We start from the raw sequence: 8,214 nt of genomic DNA on the forward strand, positions 1-8,214 counted from the left end.
CTTGGCTATACATTAGTGAGTGTGAACTGCAGCAACAGCTAGTGCGTGTGAAAAAATGATGCTTGTGCTATGTTGTGGTGCCTGATTATACATCTTTATTGTAAACAACTGATATTCTCCTGTCATAACTAGTTTCTAATCAACTTTTGTGCTCTCATATCTTAACAGAAAAAACCATACTTAAAGAAGCTACTGACGAGTCCTCTAGCAAACGAGGACAAGTTCTTCTGTGGCCAGTTAACTCCTGAGCTTAGGTTGGCTTACTTCAAGAAATGGTGCAGGGACAATAATTTGGAGTAGTTAGGATCTTTTGGGTCCATGTGTGTTGAACCTATCATCTATGTGTGAGGTGTTGAACTATTATATGTGCGTGTGAACTATTATCTATGTGGTGTAATGATCCTTTATGCTATGTGTTGAACCTATTTAAATTAATCTATGAGCTATGATGTCAAGTGTTGAAGTATTAATTTGTTGAATTAATTTGCTTACCCTGGTTCAAGTTTTATGCTATGTGCTGATAGTTTGTTACATGTGTTGAAGCAGGAAGATGATCATGGCCCCATGATTGAGGAAGAAGAAGATGATGGAGGCAGCTCAAGTGAGGATGAAATTATATCCATGTGCCGCAACAATTTGGTGCAGCAACAAAATTTGATTCTACAGTTGGTTCCTATCTTGGGTATGTACTCTGATAACTACTTCCTAAAACTACCTAAGAGGGTCACTGGAGATTCTGGTTTGGATTGGGTGCATGAGACACTAGCCTGAGAAACCCAATGTTACAACATGTTTAGGGTTGAGAGACCTTTATTTTACAGGTTGCATAATACTTTGGTCTAGAGGTATGGGTTGAAGTCCATAAAAAATGACATCTGTAGAGGCTCTTGCTATGTTTTTATGGATTGTTGGTACACCACAGTCAGTTAGACAGGCTGATAATTGTTTTAGGAGGTCTCTAGAGACAGTAAGCAGGACATTTAACAGAGTTTTGAGGTGCCTCCTTAGGTTAGCACATAACAACATTAAACCCAAGGACCCAACATTTCTAGAAGTGCACCCAAACTTAGAAAATCCAGCATTCTGGCCACACTTCAATGAGTGCATAGGAGATATAGATGGGACACATGTGAAGGTTGTGGTGGATAAGAGTAAGAGAGTTCCATACTTGAACAGGCACAATGAGACCAGTCAGAATGTGCTGCTGTTTGTGATTTCGACATGAGATTTAACTTTGTGTTGTCGGGATAGCCTGGTTCAGCACATGACATGAGAGTTTTCAAAGATGCCATAACTACTCATCATCACAAATTTCCACATCCACCACCAGGTTTGCTACTTGAACTTTCTTGCAAAATTTTTTATCCAATTACACGTGTTCATCTAAGTCTCATTGTGTGCCTTTGAAAATATGTAGGGAAGTATTATGTGGTTGATGCAGGGTACCCAAACCAGCCGGGCTACCTTTCACCATACAGATGTACAAGGTACCATGTGGAGCAATGGCAAAATGGCTCGCCGCCACAAGGTATGAAAGAAACCTTCAACCATGCACATGCCAAAGTTAGGAATGTCATAGAGCAAACTTTTGGAGTGTTGAAGATGAAGTTTAGGATTTTGTTGAACATACCAAGATTTCTAGAGGAGAAGCAAACTAGAATTATTGTTGCTTGTATGGCTCTTCATAATTTTATTTGAGAGAGCAGAATTGCGGATAGAGAATTTGATGCCTGTGATGCGGATGAAAATTATAACCCAATGCCTAGTTCTTCGGCATCAGCATGGCCAGAAGATGAACCTCTTGTTGAAGATGTCAACATGAATGCCTTCCGTGATGAATTAGCTCATGCTTTGTTTCATGGAGTGTAATTTTTTTGTTTAGCTTGATTGAGGACTTGTAAGTTTGAGTGACACATCTCATATGTATGGACAAATTAAAATTTATTGTGATTTGGATGCTTGATTTGTAAAAATAATGTATTTGTATCATTTGTGTGCGGGAGGAGGCCACACAACAGCCTGCCACACCAAATCTAGCTAGAAAGATGGTTTAAATGAGCCAAATGATTAGAAAAGTACATTTATTGTTAATCTAACCCTTGCATCCAAACACCTCTTGGGCTAGAGTTAGTTTAGGGCTAGTCTAGAGCTAGAAACTAGCTCTAACCTCTAGCCGAGCTAGAGTAACCAAACAGGGCCAATGATTTGGTGTGAAAAGAAAGCTTGCACCTAGGTATGTAGGTCCCTACAAGATCATTGAGAGAAGTGGAAGAGTTGCCTACAAACTACAGTTACCTCTAGAGATGAGCACTATTTTCAATGTCTTTCACGTCTCTCAATTGAGGAAATGCTTACATGTTCCTGAAGAATGAGTTGAAACGACAAATATAAAAATAGAATCAGACCTAGCTTATGAGGAAAAGCCGGTACAACTATTGGATAGTAAAGAGAGAGTAACTTGAAACCGAGTGATTAAGTTCCACAAAGTAATGTGGAGTAATCACAGTGAACGGGATGCAATATGGGAAAGAGAGGATTATCTACGTGAAGTTTACGCCGCATTTTATGAAAAATGGTAGGTACTTCAATCTCGAAATGAGATTCCTATAAAGGGAGGGGCTAAACACCCTAGTGTTAAGCTTGCATTCTTGCACTTTCATTGCATGAGCATAAGCATCATTCATACATTTGCATTTATGAGCATGAAATGATACATTGTCTAGTTGTGATTATTTTCATAAAGTGTTTAAATTGCCTGGTGAATGTTTAGTGATCATGCTTGGTAATGCAAGTGGGTGTTGTTTGGTCACCAAAACAACCTAGACACACTTAGGATGAAAAATGGAACCAAGTTTATATTGGTGATCTGGTCCAGAAATGCTTCTAAGTGATGGTATGACTAGAAATACCCATTATCATGTTAGTTGTTTGACCTATCTTGACTAATTACTTAGAGAGCTTGCATGATAGTGGAGCCTAAATAAAATTTGTAGTTTAGCTCATGTAGAACAAACTTTGTTTTATGGTCAAGAGCTGAATCAGTGCCTAAGTTAGTCAAATAGAGCTCACAAAAATCAACTTGATGCTATTTTTTAAACCAAAAAAATGGCTAAGTCCTGAGCTGACTTTCAGTTTCCATGTAGCCACCTTTGGTGAATCTTAGTTTGCAAACCATTTCAAATTTGGCCAAACTTCTTTAAGCAAAGTTGGAGTACTCATGTAGCTCTACAAAATGGTGAAATTGGTTTACCAAAACACTACAAGGATTGGGAGATCTGGAGTGGAGAAAGTCAGGGTTCAACCGGCCTGATTCAGCCCTCGCCGGTTTAAACGCCATGAGTAGTGGCCGACTAGGGTCAGGCCACGCATGCCATGTTGTGGCCGTACGCTAGTGCCAGCCCACGGTGTTGAGCCAGAAGGGGGAGAACGTGGGTGCCGACCCTCTCGCGCGCTCACTCACTCTCTCGCACTCCCTCTCTCTCGCCATCACATAGCAAAGGCGGAGAGCACCACGCCGTGCCACCGTCGTGCTCTCGCCGGCCGAGCTAGACACCCACACCGCACCATAGCTCGATTTGTCTCACCCATAGCTCTGCCGCATCATGCTAAATCGCACCAAATCGCTAGCAATGCCATTCGAGCATAGGTAAAGCCCCTAGGGCTAATGCGCCACGGTCACCATGGCCACATTGCACCGCCGAGCTTGATCTCGCCATGGTTGAGCCACCTCGCACCTACACAGGTCTCTCTCCCATGTTCCATAGTCGCTAGAGCTCGTGCATGTTGTAGCCACTGGCCTTTGGCCAATGCCAGCCTTTTTGAAGGTAGAACATGCACCGCACCATCATGACCTGGCTGCGCCGCCGCCATGCACATCACCATGGCCATGCTCGCCCCATCTTCTTCCTTTTCTCGCTTTTAGGTGTTAGAGCATAGCCTTAGGATGGTGAAGCTCACATGGAAGATGATTGCACAAAGCCATCACCTGGCTCGCCGGAACACTGCGAGGCCGCTATCATGCTCGCGCCGCCGTGCTGCCATGCACGTGGCCGTGCTTCATCGATGTCTCCGTGAGCCAAAACCTTAACCCTAGATCTCTATTAGGTCACCCTAGAGCCATAGCCAAGCTCGCCTGAGCTCACCATGGCCAGTGATGGCTGGAGCACCACCACATGCCTCCACCGTCTGTGATGAGTGCCACCGCCATGCCTAACTACCATAATAGCTCCAACTACCTAGCTATTTGAGTGTGGAATGACGAGGGGAAGCGGATGGTGGTGGCTGTGTCGCTGGAGACCTCACCGTCAGTGAGCTTTGAGTCGGTCAACCGCGCCACTGCTCATGTGGGGATGATAGGTGGGGTCATGTTGATCGCGGAGCCTGAGTGCCAGCTCCTCTAGTGTGTACTACACCAGATGCACTTAGTATTTACTAGGGTTTTGATGTTTTTCTTTTTATTCTTTTACAAAATTTGTTGCTAACTTGTAAAATTCATAACTAATTCTAGGAGTGTCCAAATTGAGTGAACTACGGCTTGTCCTATAACTGAATTTCAAAATATAAAATGAAGTAAACTAGCTCTTTGAGCCTTTACAAGCCATCCATTTGAATTGGGGGTCTCCTCCTTTCATTCCTTACACCCATGACTAAAGATACACTATCAAACACTTAGAGAAGCCATTAGTCCTTTAATTATGTTGTCAACATCACCAAAACAAACTTAGAGCTTGATTGCACTTACAATCTCCCCCTTTTTGGTAAATGTTGACAACATAATTAAAACTTACATTTAATTTAAAGATTGAGCTTTTGACAGCATGAATACAAGGGCTCCCCCTTAATATATGCAAGATTAATTTTGAATTTAAGCAAATGTCCCCCCCCCCAAGACATGCTTTGCATATATTAAGAGCAAATGTGAATGAATCATTGTATTCATGCCATCGTGGGGTGCAAAAGATCTGTGTCAAATAATTTCCATGATGCATATGATAGTTTAAGCATAGAATGAAAATACTCTAACTCTATAGACCGTGGAGCCTCCATGCTGGACCATGGAACCTCTGGGCCATAGAGCCTCTAGGCCTGGGCGCGGAGCCTCCATGTTTTGCACACTCAAAACATTTCCAATAGAAAGCAAAGCATCTCAAAATAAAAAACAATCACCACATAGATCTAAACATGCTAGTAATAGATAAAGATTAAGCAGTACTAGCCAACCTACTACAAGCATTCAAGTTCATATCCATGTCCATGATCACAAATCGCCACACAAAGGCGAATCAAGGAGTTATTACAGACCACTAAGTTAAAGAGAGTTTAAAAAATGACCTTCAACTCTCACAACTCACACTAAGCGTCTCAATGCTACCATGACAACACTATGACGACACTAGGTGATCCATGAGCTCAAAAGACATCTCAATCTTGCCTCTCTCTCCCCCTTTGTCAATAGGTGCCAAAAAGGGAAAAAGTACAAGGGAGGCAAAGCACTAGCTCATTGATCCCTGCTCCAGTCACTGCCACTGTCATTTGTAGGATCAGTCTACCTCTTGCCACTTGGAAACTATCCTCTCTCTAGACTCATCGTCATTGTCACTCACAATAGCTCTGCTAGCCCTATGAGTAGTCACCGTGTGCCTCTGTGGCCTGGACTATCCTCTCTCATGTCTGAGGATATTCATCCTCTCACCATGGGTCTCGTGATCATGTGGATACTCCATCTCTACCTCACTCACTAGTGTCCTCATAGGGTGGAAACATTGGAGGTGTAGGGACCTCTCTGACCTCAAGTCCTAGCTACCTCTTCATAAGCAGCCTCCATTGGATCCAAAAACAAGGTATTCCCCCATTGAAAAGTTATGTTTGTGCTTATATTTCTCATGCACCAAATTACATCATTACTTCCTATCAGCTGAGTGCATGGTGGTGTCTAAAGCCAATGTGATCAAGCATATGTTGTCAATGCCAATTTTTAACAGGAGAATCGACAAATGGATCCTCGTGTTGTTGGAGTTTGACTTGAGGTACGAATTGGCTAAATCGGTCAAAGGATAGGTGATGGCTGATTTTGTAACTCATCATCATAAACCCAGTATCGTCTATGATGATGACATCCCTTCCATTGATACAACCACACCTATTGCACAACAAGGTCCTGATGACAAGAGCTTGAGCACGACAACTTAATTATCAGGTAAAGTCGTTCCTCGCTGTTCATACAAACTCATCTCAGAATTGGATGCTACTAATCATGGTGATGATTGTCTTATTCTTAGGAATGTTGGTTAAGACCCCATGGCCTCATGTTTAGACCCCATGATGAGGATGGAGCAGCCGAACAAGTGGGAATCATCATTAATGGGGCGCTCAGCTCATCTCGAGACAGTAGGAAACACTCCATCAAAAATACCATAACTCCTTGATACGAGATCCAATGAAGCTAGTTTTTGACATGTTGGAAATAGCTCATCATCCTCTTTCCGATGGGTCCAACCTCACTATCCGAATCTACCAAAACTATGTGCAGCAAGCAAAAGGATGCATAGACCTATAGCTTGGGACTGGGCCTTGTACTGACTAGAGCACATTGAGGGACACCCAGATTAGGGTTTCCCACTCCCCCTTGTGCTCTCCTCCTTATAAATAGAACCAACAGCCATCAGAATGAGGGTGGGTTTTGTTTAGATGCAAGATAGCTGCTGCTTCTTCCTTGTAAATGCGTGTGTCGGCTAGACCACCCAATTTGCTTGTTTCAAGACCCCAACTTGTGATTCAGATTCAGCCTTTGGCTTAAATCCATGAGTTATTTGCTTGTTCATCTTGTTCTTGCTTGTTCTCGGTTGCTTGCAGGTTCATGGTGTTCTTGGCACGGCAAGAATATCACAAATGGAGCCGGTGTACCTATTGCTAAGGCGCAGCAACCTTGTGGTCGTTGTAGTCGGACAGCCAACGTTGAATCCACCCCAAATCAAGTTTATCCACACTCACCAAAAGATCAGGAACAACCCCTTGTCCCATCATGTGGTAATCAAAGCAAGGTTCTTTGGTGAGTGATTTACCGTTCATTACTTTACCTATAGTCTAGAAATATAAAAATAGGATAGAACTGAAATTCCAAACACAAGTTTGATCCTTGCTGATCTGCTTAGTTCTTTGCTTGTTGAGTTTGTGGTTTACATCGTGGTGTCAAGTGCTAGTTCTTAGGTTCTAATCCTTTAGAGTTTTGAGTTCTTGTCATGTTTCAGTCACCACACAACCCGCTGTTGCCTTTCCCCCCACTTCAGCCGTTGTAATCTCCACCAATACCACCACCAAAATCACCACTGCTCTCTCCACCTTTTTGCTAAAACCCTCACCACCATCACCTTCAGCTGTGCCTACACAAACACTACCTTATGCATCTATCCTTTTGGTGCAAATCTGAGTACATTTAGTTTTGAAAACAAGAGAGTTCAAATTGCATATTTGTACTACTTGTTGCTTTCCTTATCCCTAGTAAAAGAAAGTCTATGCTACTTGCTACATTCTTGTTATAATCATATTGCAAAAGTTTAGTTTGTGCTACTTGTCGAAAAGAAAATAAAAGAAAAAGAAAACACAATAGAAAATAGAAAAGAAAAAGAAAGGAAAAGGAGGAAAGAAAGAAACAAAAAAAGAAGGGTTAAGTTGATGCTATTTACTTTCATCATTTCCATTGTTTGCTACTGTCCGGTGACAACATTTGTGTCTAGGCTCACGTCTCTAGCACGGGTTAGCCTAGGACTAGCATGGTACAATATATTTGAACACTTATTCAACTTGCATTGACTAACGTGGTTCCAGTTGTACCTTGATTTTTTAAGCCACCTACAGCTCCACAAAGTATCTACAATGTCATAGGGTTCTACTTGCTACTACTTGTGTTGTTCTTGTTGTCGCTAAAACCATCTGCATAGCAAGGTAAGGACATGTAAGAACTCGGTTGCACATGCTGAGAGAATGAAAATTGTTGTCGCCTAATTTAGTTAGTTGGTAGGACATATTTTCTTGTGATTCCTTTACTGCATACTAACCATGGTAGGAGAAGGTGAAAGGACCCCTCCACAATCACCTCGATCGAAAGCCTTGCTGCAACACTTTGAATGCAAAGTGAGGCTCCAAGCTGAACACCTTGATGAGGATGTTCGTGTCACCAATGAGTGCCTTGGTCAATTGGAGACGGCTTAGATTGAG

General features: G+C 42.4%; 1 pseudogene; it reads left to right on the forward strand.

The window, feature by feature from the left end:
* The first annotated feature begins 509 nt into the window (after window positions 1-509).
* LOC136499758 (uncharacterized) lies at window positions 510-1,869 on the forward strand (annotated as a pseudogene).
* The last annotated feature ends 6,345 nt before the right edge of the window (window positions 1,870-8,214 follow it).

This window comes from Miscanthus floridulus, chromosome 13, assembly GCF_019320115.1.
Source record: "Miscanthus floridulus cultivar M001 chromosome 13, ASM1932011v1, whole genome shotgun sequence".
NCBI classification, from domain to species: Eukaryota; Viridiplantae; Streptophyta; class Magnoliopsida; order Poales; family Poaceae; genus Miscanthus; species Miscanthus floridulus.